At 44.1% G+C, this 15,209-nt stretch overlaps 1 long non-coding RNA gene across 1 annotated transcript; it reads left to right on the forward strand.

Annotated features, from left to right (window-relative positions):
• Nucleotides 1–3,022: 3,022 nt before the first annotated feature.
• On the forward strand, nucleotides 3,023–10,635 carry LOC126525653 (uncharacterized). Its single transcript, XR_007598258.2, has 2 exons — nucleotides 3,023–3,240; nucleotides 10,194–10,635. It is a non-coding gene; the product is annotated as an uncharacterized lncRNA (long non-coding RNA).
• Nucleotides 10,636–15,209: the final 4,574 nt, after the last annotated feature.

Consider the following 15,209-nt stretch of genomic DNA (forward strand, 5'->3'; position numbering starts at 1 on the left):
GGTCGGCGTTAATTCTATAGCGTGACGTATTTCCTGTTGCCACTTTTCGCCGCGTGTCCCCTCTTGTTATATTTCTTGCTCTATGGGCATACGTTCCGTGCGCTCAGCCGAACGTCCGAACGCGAGCTGGCGCGGGGAGGAAGGCAAGCACGCGCTGACGGTTCGAACCCTCTTTCCAACTGAGCATCAGCCACGAAATAGCCGAACGCCGCATTTGAAATTTATGAAGCGCGCGACTTGGCTGTGCGAGAGTGAGGGCGAAGATTGGCGTCACTCGGTGCACCCTCAAAGCAGGCGCCCGGTGTAAAACTCCTTAAACTTCGTAAACTAGTCCCACGCTTTGAAGAATGCCGCCTCTTTCTCGCGCGCTGTGGCCGAGTCCGATGTCGCGTCGCTATTGGCCTAATAGCATCACGTGGGCCCTCGCGGCGTGCATCAGCGCCATTTTTGCTCGAGAAGCGTCTACGGAGAGCCTAGGAGCGCATGTTGGCGCCGTTGCTACGCTCGAACAGTGTAGGCAGCGCCACGGTCGAAGAGGGAGCGTGAAAGAGAGGAGAAACGAGGAGGAGTAAATGGGGACACGGTGTAAGAATATACCATACTGTATTCTTGCACCGTGAATGGGGAGGAGGAGAATATGGCTACTTTACGAAGTTTAAGGGGTTTAAGTGGCCCCGCAGCCACTCCTGGGCCCAGAGCCGTGGGCCGCGTATTTTTGATTGCGATTGTACGTTAAAGACCATTATCAATGCGACCGAACTTCAACCGGTCGTACCTACGAGATTGTCAAAAAAGATATGATGAAAAATTCACGAGAGTGATTGCTATGCAACTGATGAGACTTCAAAAGCTGCTGGCACGAGTTGAATATCTTGTGAGGGAGTTTAGGAGTTTTGGTGAGAAATCAGGCGTGAAACGCGTTATCATGGTGCTTGTTCGCTGTCTTCTCATAGAGGACAAAAATCAAAAGAAAGAAAACTTGTTTGATGTGAAAAATCAGATCAGATTCAAAGTGACTCAAAAAGAACTCACCGGTGTTCCACGTGTACCCTTTTCATGGGACGATACTCCATGCCGTTTTGCTTTGTTTTTTTAAAGAAAATTCGGTAAAGAAAAGCAATTTCTCTGTGCATGAGGTGTAGACGACTTCGCAGGAGCCACTTAACTACATGAAGGTTGACGATCTCCAGAGAAAAAGTTGAACAATTATATAGGCTCTATTGGCGAATATTCGGAAGAGAACTAAGTTATTTTGGTCCTAAATTAAAAACAACATATTTTTCTCCTTTGGAGACATGTTATCTCTGGGTCCCCCCCCCCCCCCCTCCAACCCCCCGCCCCCTCGTATGAAACTTCTGTGATTGTCTGGAACGTTCTATGCGGGCAGTTCTTAGAACTAAGTCACTTTTCGCATACTTTACAGTGAATCATTGACAGACTTGTTTTCGTTGCTTGCTGGCTTCTTATGCCTGAAGTATTTTCGCATACTGACGTTTCTAAGCTGCTGCCTATGAGATCATCAAAAGCAGTGAACCTTTTTCCGTGTACGAGTCAGACACTAAAAATGTTTAAGCCTTATGCTGATAGACACAGGTAGAAAGGAAGCTAACGACGCCGATTGACAGTTATGAAGAGGCCATCGGGACTCCCGATACATTTGATTTAAATGGAAGTCGTAATGTCAACTTACTTTAAACAGTGCAACAGGGGTCACCACATTTTAAACGTGGAAACCTTAGGACACTGTGTGGGAGATTAGAAATCACGCGCTTTGTGACATAAAGAAAGTAGATAAAATTAGGAATGCTGAAGCTTTCGTATTGGGCTTTCGTTGTAGGTGAGTACGGATAATTACAGATACTACTTAAGGGCCTAGCTCCTCCAAATTAGAATATGGGCAGATTATGATTACGACGATAGCATGCTTCAAAATACTAGCATAAAGTAATGATTGTGGGATTAAGAAAACAAAATAAGATGACGTGTGTTGGCTTATACGTGAGCCCTCCTATTGAACTGCAAGGGAGTATAACAATCTTAAAATATTGTACAAGACTTCATATTTGAGGGATGTTCTGCACGCTCTTTATGAAACAAAAATTTAATATTCGCTGGGGAATTTCAGAAGACAGTGAAAGCAAAAATCTTCACTCAGAAACAAACAGCGGGACACGGCTAAGGTGCGATTCTAAAATGGGCAGCGAGAGGCAATTAATTTAGCGGGCAATTGGCAATGTCTTCGTTGGCCACGAGAAAGGCGTCAAAACGTTTGTCATTATAAAGGAACTATCAGGTTAGCAATAAAGCCACGTTTCGCCAAAGCTGTTCCCATAACATGAGCGTTTATCGCAAAGTTCTCGTACTGCGCCTTTATGTCGACTGCTTATGTGAGGAGCCGATTCCCCACTCCTGGCAAGACATATGTCTAGGTACTATTTCAGCACATTGTTTACAAAAGTCGACTGGGCATCAATGAAGAAAGACAACAGGAGCATCAAGGACGGCAGCCATATATGGTCTAGCTTATTTGATGTATTTTTTAGGTTTGCCTTTGGGGTGGACTAGTCCTACACAAAGTACCTTAGAAGAAAACCCTGACATCGCCAGCGTATGTGCGCAGCTGCTCCTCTTCTTTAGTAGCAGAGCTGGACGCTTACCATACGGTGAAATACATTTATTAGTTACATGACTTCCACACCACAACATGACGACTTCAAAAGTGACGCAACATGTACGATGACACATCAAGCATGACCTATATAAAACCACTGCCAAAAATTTACAACAGCGGCGAAGCAGGGTGGGCTTGGTTACTGCAATACTATAGTTGTGCCTAAAAAACGAGTTTGTCGCTGTAAAAGGCAAGTACACGCAAAAGAAGCACATAATGCATGCCAGAAGAAACGAGCGAAATGGTGGGGAGGAAGAGAAAATTGTAATACCGGAACGTCTGGATTTCTGGCTGGCGAACGTCTCGCTCACTACCTCAAGTGGGTCACGGGGTGCAATCGGAGAGGTCATCGCCGCAGCAAGCGACTCGGCGGTAGGGAGCAGCGCGCGCCAGTTTTCGCTGTAAGCTGCTAAGCGAAGGAACGGGAGACATTTTTTTACGGCTCCTTATTTTGAGTTCGGCTGTGGTTATCACGAGAAAAGAAGCAATGAGGAATCTGACGACAGTGTTTTTGTTCGCGATGCTCGCGATTGCCTCACTATCACTTGCGGCTCCGAGAGAAGCGAAAGGTAAGTGCACTGTTATGCCTTTTGCTTGCAAACAGATTGTCTTTTTTCGCATCGAAATTGCTTTAGGAAATAATTTGAGAAGAAATATCTTCAAGGCTTTTTTATTCACGGCAGGTTAGTGTTTTAGTCCCCTGTGTCGCGTGGGTAGATCAGTGATATGTTTGGTATTTATTGCGCTTATAACGATTGCGATGCAGTGGAAGTCGAGTGAAGATGAGCTCTCGTTGCAGGATAATTTGTAGTCTTCTTTACCGACGTTCGACGCTCACAAGCCTTTGACACCCATTTCATGTGGCTTGCTATAGAAACCTGTTGCGTTTTTATTAGTGAACGTGTCGAAGATAGTGCGTTGTTTGTCTTGGTCAACAGGAGGGCACACAATTGTGAGACAGAACCTCATTGATATCGTAGCAATAACAGGAAGTTCAGGACATGCGATATATTTCATCAGTTTGTTTTGTGAGCTTAGTGTGTGTCAATGTGAGCTGTCTGTGTGTCAATGCCATGGTTTCGTAGTTGAATTCTAGTTTATAACACGGCCTAGAAGCTAGACAAATTCCTTTTAAAATCAGCAAGGCTGCTACTAATATGCAGCTTTGCACTCGGTTTACCGAGCTTTCCGACGTACACACGACAGGTCTTGGTGACGCTCTAAGTATCAGCGAACTTCTGTGCCCTGTGCGCAGCTGACCCTTGCCTCTTCATAAATTGTCTCATTCAGAGACATTCAGATGACCTGTGATCCCGTCAGTGCTTAGGTATACGTTAACAATAACCCCTTCTTTTGTTTCATCCTGGTACTGGTAATAAAAGACAACCAAAACTTTGAGCACTTGCCAAGGTTTATAGAACTAAAGAATTCTTCATTTTCTGCTGTGCCCCTAGATTTATTGTTATCGCCAGTGGCGAAAGACGTACGATTCGAAAAGATTCCGGCAATATTATCGGCACCGCTTGGTGACGCATCCACTGAAGAAGTCACACAGTGGCTATGGTGTGACGCTGCTAAGGTAGAGGTCGTGGGTTCGATTCAGCCAGAGGCGCAAGCAAGTGGTCGGAATGCAAAAAAGGCTCGTGTAGTTGGATTTAAGTGCGCATCAACGAAGCCAGGTAGTAAAAATTAATCTTGAATCCCCCCTCCCCCCTAGAGCATGCTCATAAAGAGATTGTGGTTTTTCCGTTTAAAACCTCAGTAGTATTTACTCCGTAGCTCGAAAGTTACGCATATTGTCGTCCTATATTTTGTCATTCCATTTACTGCCTTGGAATAAAGGCATAAAAAAATTTGTTACAAATTGGCACGGGTATTCAGTACAGCCTTCTGTAGGTGGTGACTGCAACAACAGTCGCACGCGCCTGTGATCTCGTAGGTTTCCTCGCAACATGTTTAGAAACGTATCCATTAGAGGTCTTTGTGTTTACATGCCCCAGTAACGCCCACTGTCTTCTAGGTTGGCTGTTTTAGACAGCATGTACGACTTGGCTTGCGAGTGTTTGTGCTTGGATGCCGTGTAGCCATCAGCGGGTGGAGAAGGGCATGGTTCGTATAACGGTGCGCGCCCCCTTGCCACCTGACGTGAAATTGTTTGAAGGGGCGGACGCTCTCAACGATAGGCGTGACGAGTTTCAGAGGCGCACACGTCGTGAAGAAAAACCGGTCGTTTTGAAAGCGGGAGCCAAAGAGTTACAACTGGGAGAGATTGCAGTAGTTGGAGTCGAAGGTTGGTGTTGTGTGGCATGGCGGGAGAGTGGGGAAACGCGCGAGCTTCCTGGGCTATTTGCGGTAGCCGCGGGCGCTTCGAATATCTCGGAGAGCAGGTCACAGCAGATTCGAATGTTTGCCGCATACGGGTGGCAGGGAAAGGCAAGGACAGCTTCGCCTAAACAAAGAGGTATGTTTTAGCGTTTCAGTTAAACTCACAAGGCATGGGATCATGCCTTATATTAGGAAACTTAATAACGAGGGACGGAGCCGATATATGTTTCTGATCGCAAGCGGCTACTCGCTTGAAGAAAAGTTATTTCATCAGCATTAATAAATTACCCTTATACTTTGCCATTCTACAGTGCCGGAAACATCGCTCTTAATATAAGATGACGCTACATAAGCCAGCAAAAATAGAAATGCGAAAGCTGGCTGGTGACATCACTTTGAAATTCCCGCGCCAGCTCACCGTGACGACAGAGTTCGTGATGGGGCCTGCAGCGCACTAGTTAATGCATACAAGTAAACATGGAGTAGACTGTATTCTTAAAGACACAATGATTGAACTTGGCTAGCTTCGCCAATTGTTATTGAGCCACCGAGGCCCAGATACAAAAATTTACTTCGAAATCGGTGACCTCGCATAGACGTACCAGCTGAGCGATTTGCGACGCGAAATTGAAGAAATCGAAGTTTGCCGTTAATTTTCTCCTCTAATAATCAACGCATCATTGTGAAATAATGAAAACTGAAACATAAACTTTTAAGCCTAAATCGATTTAGCCTTTCTCTGTAAAATGTGCCTTCGGAAGGTTGCCGGCACCTTCTACCGCACGTGTGCGCAGTGGATTCACGTAAGTTTCTTTTCATTTTCTGCCTCTCGCATAGTTTGTTTCATTCTATTTATTTAAGCCTTGTGAATGCCGGCGCATTCTTACCCTAGTGAAGGATGCTAACGTAAGGATGGGTGTGCTTGCTTACAGATACCGAGAAATTGCCTGGTGAATAATTTTTGTGCAAGTACATTGGAAAATATGAATGGAATACTTTCAAGTAGGCTAACGTAAATATTTTTATTTACTAATAATAAAGAACATACCTGAATGAATATCCGTATGTGCGACAGCACTTACTTTCCTCAGAGCGTTGCCCGAGCTCATGAAATTATTGTTGTATCATCACTAAAAGTGTCCCTAAAGCCAGATCATCAGTTTGCCTTTTCAAAACACCGCACTGCGCTACTACAAAGCGATCACCAGGATTCTCTGAAAGAGTAAAGCACGCACTTAAATCTCCGCAATTAGAATTTCTGACGAAGTTCTCGTGGCATGATTTGCAATACTGAATCGCATCCGTGTTCTTTATTTGCAATGGTGGCCTTGCACCGATTATTTTATGTGTTGATATAATGATCGAGGATGCACAAAGGGTATATTTATTTCGGTGATTTTTTTCCAGATAGATGCGTCATATGTTCAATTCGCAAGCAAATTGAGAATGCATTAAACGTGGTAGAAGCCTATAATGCTAGCCACCAGACAAGGCACTTACCGTATCGACATTTCTTCGGGCTGCATGTGCGCAAGGAAGTCGTGTGGCCGCAACTATGAAGTCATAGAAAGGTGATCAGAAGTTTCATTCAGCAGGTGCAACATCACCCCGCATTGAAGAAAGATTGTTTTCAGAGCGAAGTCTTCTTTTTTTTTTTTCATCTTTCCCGAATTTGGCGTGGGTCGTCGATTTCCAATACCATTTTGCTGTTTTTTCATAAACACGCGACCAAAGCTCTAGCAAACTGCCTTCCAGAGCATGTAGAAGTAGTAATCATTCGCGCACCTCTACATATTAAATGATAATCATTTAGGTACCAAAACCGCCATTTAAATATTAGGAACGCCGTTTGGGGGCCCCTTCACTACTCCTACAAGAGTTATAGGGCACCACGTTTGTACCACACGCAATGTACTCATCTTCATGTGATTAATAAAAGAACTTGAACTTGGCATAGTGGGAGACTGCAATAATTTTTAATACCTGGGTGTCTCTAACACGCAACCATTGTAAGGTCATCATCGTCATCATCAGCCTGGTTACGCCCACTGCAGGGCAAAGGCCTCTCCCATACTGCTCCAACTACCCGGTCATGTGCTAATTGTCGCCATGTCGTCCCTGCAAACTTCTTAATCTCATCCGCCCACCTAACTTTCTGCCGCCCCCTGCTACGTTTCCCTTCACTTGAAATCCAGTCCGCAACCCTTAATGACCATCGGTTATCTTCCCTCCCCATTACATGTCCTGCCCATGCGCTTTTCTTTTTCTTGATTTCAGCTAAGATATCATTAACTCGCGTTTGTTTCCTCACCCAATCGGCTCTTTTCTGATCCCTTAACGTTACACCTATCATTCTTCTTTCCATAGCTAGTTGCGTCGTACTCAGTTTAAGTAGAACCCTTTTCGTAAGCCTCCAGGTTTCTGCCCCGTACGTGAGTACTGTAAAGACACAGCTGTTATACACATTTCTCTTGAGGGATAATGGCGACCTGCTGTTCATGATCTGAGAATGCCTGCCAAACACACCCCAGCCCATTCTTATTCTTCTGATTATTTCAGTCTCATGATCCGGATCCGTGGTCACTACTTGTCCTAAGTAGATGTATTCCCTTACCACTTCCAGTGCCTCGCTACCTATCGTAAACTGCTGTTCTCTTCCAAGACTGTTAAACATTAGTTTCGTGCAGATTAATTTTTAGACCTACCCGTATGCTTTGCCTCTCCAGGTCAGTGAGCATGCATTGCAATTGGTCCCCTGAGTTACTAAGCAAGGCAGTATCATCAGCGAATCGCAAGTTACTAAGGTATTCTCTATTAACTCTTATCCCCAATTCTTCCCAATCCAGGTCTCTGAATACCTCCTGCAAACACGCTGTGAATAGCATCGGAGAGATCGTATCTCCCTGTCTGACGCCTTTCTTTATTGGGATCTTGTTGCTTTCTTTATGGAGGACAATGGTGGCTGTGGAGCCGCTACAGATATCTTTCAGTATTTTTACATGTGGCTCGTCTACACCCTGATTCCATAATGCCTCCATGACTGTTGAGGTTTCGACTGAATCAAACGCTTTCTCATAATTATAGAAAGCTATATATAAGGGTTGGTCATATTCCGCGATTTCTCTATCACCTGATTGATAGTGTGAATATGGTCTATTGTTGAGTAGCCTTTACGGAATCCTGCCTGGTCCTTTGATTGACGGAAGTTTAAGGTGTTCCTGATTCTATTTGCAATTACTTTAGTAAATACTTTGTAGGCAACGGACAGTAAGCTGATCGGTCTATAATTTTTCAAGTGTTTGGCGTCCCCTTTCTTATGGATTAGGATTATGTTAGCGTTCTTCCAAGATTCCGGTACGCTCGAAGTCATGAGGCATTACCTATACAGGGTGGCCGGTTTGTCTTGAACAACCTGCCCACCATCCTTCAACAAATCTGCTGTTACGTCATCCTCCCCAGCTGCCTTCCCCATTTGCACAGTTCCCCAAGGCTTTCTTTACTTCTTCCGGCGTTACCTGTGGCATTTCAAATTCCTCAAGACTATTCTCTCTTCCATTATCGTCGTGGGTGCCACTGGTACTGTATAAGTCTCTGTAGAACTCCTCAGCAACTTCAACGATCTCATCCATATTAGTAATTATATTGCCGGCTTTGTCTCTTAACGCATACATCTGATTCTTCCCTATTCCTGGTTTCTTCTTCACTGCTTTTAGGCTTCCTCCGTTCCTGAGAGCATGTTCAATTCTATCCATGTTATACTTCCTTATGTGAGCTGTCTTACGCTTGTTGACTAACTTCTTAAGCTCTGCCAGTTCTATTCTAGCTGTAGGGTCCGATGCTTTCATACATTGGCGTTCCTAGATCAGATCTTTCGTCTCCTGCGATAGCTTACTCGCATCCTGTCTAACGGAGTTACCACCGACTTCTATTGCACCTTTCTTAATGATGCCCATAAGATTGCCGTTCATATCTTCAACGCTAAGGTCCTCTTCCTGGCTTAAGGCCGAATACCTGTTCTCTAGCTTGATCTGGAATTCCTCTATTTTCCCTCTTAACGCTAACTCATTTATCGGTTTCTTATGTACCAGTTTCTTCCGTTCCCTCCTCAAGTCTAGGCTAATTCGAATTCTTACCATCCAATGGTTACTGCAGCGCACCTTGCCGAGCACGTCCACATCTTGTATGATGCCAGGGTTAGCGCAAGGTACATGAGTGTTTTTACGTTCCCACCCCATCGGAATGCGGCCGTGTTAGCCTGAATCGAACCTCCAACGTAATGCTCAGGGGCGCAGCAAAATGGATAGTTAGCAACCGCGGCGGGCGAGCGTACCTCTGTTCTTCCCTAATCGAGGTATAAATGACGACCAGAAACCTGTGCATATAATGTCCAGTCATAATGACCAGTCAAAAGAACTGCGCATGCTAATAAACTACTTAATTGATTCCTTTTTTTAGTTCTTGTGCGGCAACGCCTCATTCTTGAGCCATTCTAGGCTTTACTACATGGACATTGACGTCTCACATTGTGCATCCGCCTGTTTTCGTGTTTGCAATAAGACAGATACAGCTTGTGAAAATGAAGTGCAGATAGATGAACATGGCATGAGATTGGGGAAGGCGTTACCTCTTTGCCTGCTCTCCGAAAACAGGCGAAGAGATTTTTCTTGAATCGTGTATAAGCCAGTCAGGATTTCTTCCTTGGTCTTTTTGTCAAGTGAAGAGGTCTGTCAAGGGAAAAATTTTTTATTGTTGCTTAGGAGATCCAGTTAGGATTTCTTGCTTTGTTTTTTTGTCAAGTGAACATGTTCGTGGTTAAATATAAATGTTTAATTAGATTGATTTGAATGTACGATTTACTTTTCATATGTATATTGCTGTATGTGAATTGTTGTAGTCTTCCTGCAAGAAATGGTTTTTACTTCCTCATTAATTATGTGTAAACGGTCTAGGACCGAGTCAAGTGAACCCGTGTGTCACCTTTAGCCCTCTTTCCCTGGACAATTGTATGTTGTCTAAATTTCAATAAAGTTAAAGTCAAAGTCAAAATGCATATACATAAACATCACATGACAATACACCTTGCATTGGATGAAGATAAACACAATTGCAAGCATCGCGTTTAGTTATATATCATTTGTTTAACGGGTTGTGTAAAGCGTCTCTGAAGCTAAATAATGTTCATTTATTCTCTTCTCAGATAACGAGCAAACCACGGTTGATCCCAAGGCCTGTCCAGGCTGGGAGGTGTGGCAGGAGTGTTCGGGAAACGACTGCCGTGAGCTTAACTGTGAAGATCCTGTTCACGGCGGGGAATGCGAGGATTGCAAAAGCGGCTGCTATTGCGGAGACGGATACTTGAGGAACAATCTCGGAAACTGCGTCAGCTGGCATCACTGTCCGCGGGAATGAATGCTCTTTTCTATCCCATTAAGAACGCTCACTTTTAGCCGTCTCGGCATATCTTGCTTGCCATTTCGTTCGCTTGAGCTGTGTTTTGCATGTGTGCTCAGCGAAGTTCTACTAACAGCAGAACGGTAATAGTTTCTCAAGAACAGCAAGCTGTTTTGTTTAGTTGTGACTGATATGTGACAGCTGTATCGACATTGTTCATTTCGAGAAATAAAGATTTTCATTTCTGACTCCGCTGAAGTGACTACTTCAGTCGTTGTTTCCTCCATTCGTTTAGGCATCTACAAGGTGAACGCCGCTCCCCCCCCCCCCCCCCCATGCCCCACTAATAAAGAAAGTCACGGACGAGCTTCATGGAGCTCTTAATGGCGTTGTTGTGTTCGCCCACTAGATTGGTGTACGTAGCTACTTCACAATTCAGCACCCAACCTGGAACTTCGAAAAAAAAAGGGGTTGCATGTTTGTCGTGAACGTTGTGCCAAATGATGTGGAGCTACTCCTGCCGAATGGTGACTTTTTTCGTAAGAGCCAACACCCTTTCTGGAGGTTTTATTTTCTCCTCCAAAAGAATGACCTAAGAAAGAAATCAAATGCTTCAAACTGCCTTTATAGTAGATGCATTCAGCCATACACGAGTTCTTGGATGGTTTGGGTGGTTGTAAAAGACCACTCTTAATTCGGTTGGCTTTCACGCAGTTGTACGTACGAGACTGTCAAAGAAGTTTTGATGAAAACTCCCCGAGAGTCATTGCTACACAACTGACAAGATTGGAAAATATGCTATAACGATTTGAAGCTATTGCGAGTGAATGTCGGACTTTGAGTGCGCAATCAGGCATTAAACGCGTTGCCAATGTGTTTGTTCCCCGTCTTTTCAGAAAGGACAAAAAAGCTAAACCCCGAAAACGTGGTTGATGTGAAAAATCCGATCAAAAGTAACTCGAAAGGGATTCAGCGGCACGCACCCTGTTTATCGGACGATGCTCCGTGCCATGTTGGTGTAAAGCAAATTCCGTAAATTGAGGTGATTTCCCACTCTAAACTAGATAAAGACGACTTTGCAGGAGTCACTCAACAGCATGAAGCTCGAGGAGTTCCAGAGAAAAGGTTGGACGATTAGATTGGCTTCATTCGAGTATACACTGAATAAATATGCATTGGAGGGATCAAGTGGCTGTCACGCGCAGCGTTAATGTGCTGTTCATACGGAATTTTTGTATTCTTGTATTATTTCCCTTATTCTTTTGTTTTATACCCACTTCTGCCAAAGGACTGATACTAAGGCCGGCATATGTACCAAAATAAAAAAAAAATATACTGAACAGGACTAACTGCTTTTTGTCCGAAATTAAAACAGATATGTTTTGTTTGTTTGGAGAGAACCATGTTTTTTCTGCCCCCCACCCCTATTATGAAGCTTGTGTAACTGAAACATTGTGTGTAGAGAAAAGTTCTCAGAAGTAAGTCAGTTTTCATCCACGTTACGATGAATAATTAGCAGACTTACTTTTGTTGCTTGCTGGCTTCATATGCCTCAAGTATTTCCGCATACTGACGGTTATGAGCTGCTGCTTATGACATCATCTAAAGCAGTGAACCTTTTCCAGTGCACGAGTCAGACACTAAAAATGTTTAATCATCATGTCGATACTTATCACAGGCAAAAGGAAGCTAACGACGTCGTTTGAAAGATGCGAAGAGGCTATCGGGACTTCCACAAATATCTCATCCAAGTGGCAACCGCAATGTCAACTTACTTTAAACACAGCAACAGTGGTCATTTCATTTGCTACGGAGACAACTTAGGCCACCGCGTGTTACTGAAGAAACCGAGCGCTACGCTATGTGAGGAAACGGGATGAAATTCGGAATGCTTAAGCCTTATATTGTGTTTCTTGCTATCGCAGGACGCGGATAATTGCAAATATTTCTGAGGAGCATGGTCCACCAAAGGATAATTTAGACTCATTACGAATATGACGACAGCATGCTTCAAAATGTTAGCATACGGTTATTTTCGTGATATTTGAAAAACAAAACAAGATGACGCGTTTTGGCTGGTATGCGAGCCTTTTTAATGAACTGCGAGTGAGCACAACGGTCATAAACTGTTGCACAAGAAGGCGTAGACTGTTGGGCCAGTTGGTGCAACATGTGGTGTCGTTGAGCGGAAATACGGGCGGGAAGAAACGGAATGGAAAGGATAGACGCTCACTAGACTAGCCTAGTTGTAAGTGAGCGTCTCTCCTGTCCACTCCATTTCTTCCCGCCCGTATTTCCGCTTAACGGCACTACATGTTGCACAAGACTTCGTATCATGAAGCAGCTTTTGCATCCTCTTCATGGAACAAAAGTTTAATATTCGCTGGTGAGTTTTAGAAGGTCTAACCAGCCGGTTGGGTTCGTGTTTTTGCTATTCCCAAATCTTAATATGTGCAGGTTCTTTTCAGTTTCACGATGCACAACCATAACTTTTTCTAGAGTTCCTACGGGCCTAAACTACAATCTAATCATGAGGCACGCCACAGTGGAGGACAGCCGATTAGTTCTATGCAGGGTTTCTTTAACGTGGACCTATATAGCACACGAGAATTGTTGCGAGTCATCGAACAGAAAATGAGGCCGCTGAGGCCCGGATCGAACCTGCGATGTTGTGCTGAACAGCACGACGCCCTAGTTACTGAACTACTGCGGCGGTCTGCACATTTACACTAGCTCCCTCAAGCAGCCCATGCATTAACGAAAGGTAGATAAGCAAACTGTGTGATCAGCAACACTATCAAACCTCTGTGAAAAGGCTGAGCGCTGCACTGTTTTGTTGTTTCTAACTCATTCTTGGGCGACTTCAATGCCACGGTAGGCAAGAAGCAGGCTGGAGACAAATCAAAGGGGGAATATGGCAGAGGCTCTAGGAATAGCAGGGGAGAGTTATTAGTAGAGCTTGCAGAACAAAATAATCTGCGGATAATGAATACCTTCTTCCGCGAGCGGGATAGCCGAAAGTGGACGTGGAGGAATCCGAATGGCGAGACTAGAAATGAAATAGACCTTACACTCTGCGTTAACCTTGGCATCATACAAGATGTGGACGTGCCCGGCCAGGTGCGTTGCAGTGACCATAGGATGGTAGCAACTCTAATTAGCCTAGACTTGAGGAGGGTATAAATCGTCACTTACAGCGCAAACATAGACGGAGGACAAAAAGGACGACGTAGACAGCGCTTGTCTACGTCGTCCTTTTTGTCCTCCGTCTATGTTTGCGCTGTAAGTGACGATTTATACCATGGCATTCCAACTAGCCCGTAGTCAAACCTTGCTTGAGGAGGGAACGGCGGAAATTGGTACATAAGAAGCCGATCAATGAGTTAACGGTAAGAGGGAAAATAGAGGAATTCCGAATCAAACTACAGAAGAGGTATTCGGCTTTAACTCAGGAAGAGGACCTTTGTGTTGAAGCAATGAACGACAATCTTATGGGCATCATTAAAGAATGTGCAATAGAAGTCGGTGGCAACTCTGTTAGACAGGATGCAAGTAAGCTGTAAGCTGAGATGAAAGATCTGATCTAGGAACGCCAATGTATAAAAGCGTCTGACCCTACAGCTAGAATAGAACTGGCAGAGCTTCCGAAGTTATTCAACAAGCGTAAGACAGCTGACATAAGGAAGTATAATATGGATAGAATCGAACATGCTCTCAGGAACGGAGGAAGCCTAAAAGCAGTGAAGAAGAAACTAGGAATAGACAAAAATCAGATGTATGCGTTAAGAGACAAAGCCGGCAATATCATTACTAATATGGATGAGATCGTTCAATTGGCTGAGGAGTTGTACAGCGATTTATACATTACCAGTGGCACCCATGACGATAATGGAAGAGATAATAGCCTTGAGGAATTTTAAATGCCTCAAGTAACGCCGGAAGAAGTAAAGAAGGCCTTGGGGAGCTATGCAAAGGGGGAAGGCAGCTGGGCAGGATAAGGTAACAGCAGATTTGTTGAAGGATGGTGGGCAGGTTGTTCTAGAAAAATTGGCGACCCTGTATAGGCAATGCCTCATGACTTCGAGCGTACCAGAATCTTGGAAGAACGCTAACATAATCCTAATCCATGAGAAAGGGGACGCCAAAGACTTGAAAAATTATAGACCGATCAGCTTACTGTCCATCGCCTACAAAGTATTTACTAAGGTAATCGCAAATGGAATCAGGAACACCTTAGACTTCTGTCAACCAAAGGATCAGGTAGGATTTCGTAAAGGCTACTCAACAATAGACCATATTCACCCACACATATATATATATAGCTATATAGCTTTCATTAATTACGAAAAAGCGTTTGATTCAGTCGAAACCTCAACTGTCATGGAGGCATTACGGAATCAGGGTGCAGACGAGTCATATGTAAAAATACTAAAATATATCTATAGTGACTCCACAGCCACCGTAGTCCTCCATAAAGAAAGCAACAAAATCCCAATAAAGAAAGGCGTCAGGCAGGGAGATACGATCTCTCCGATGCTATTCACAGCATGTTCACCGGAGGTATTGAGAGACCTGGATTGGGAAGAATTGGGGATAAGAGTTAATGGAGAATACCATAGTAACTTGCGATTCGCTGATGATATTGCCTTGCTTAGTAACTCAGGAGACCAATTGCAATGCATGCTCACTGACCTGGAAAGGCAAAGCAGACGGGTGGGTCTAAAAATTAATCTGCAGAAAACTAAAGTAATGTTTAACAGTCTGGGAAGAGAACAGCAGTTTACGATAGGTAGCGAGGCACTGGAAATGGTATGGGAATAGA

This window comes from Dermacentor andersoni, chromosome 8, assembly GCF_023375885.2.
Source record: "Dermacentor andersoni chromosome 8, qqDerAnde1_hic_scaffold, whole genome shotgun sequence".
Lineage (NCBI taxonomy): Eukaryota > Metazoa > Arthropoda > Arachnida > Ixodida > Ixodidae > Dermacentor > Dermacentor andersoni.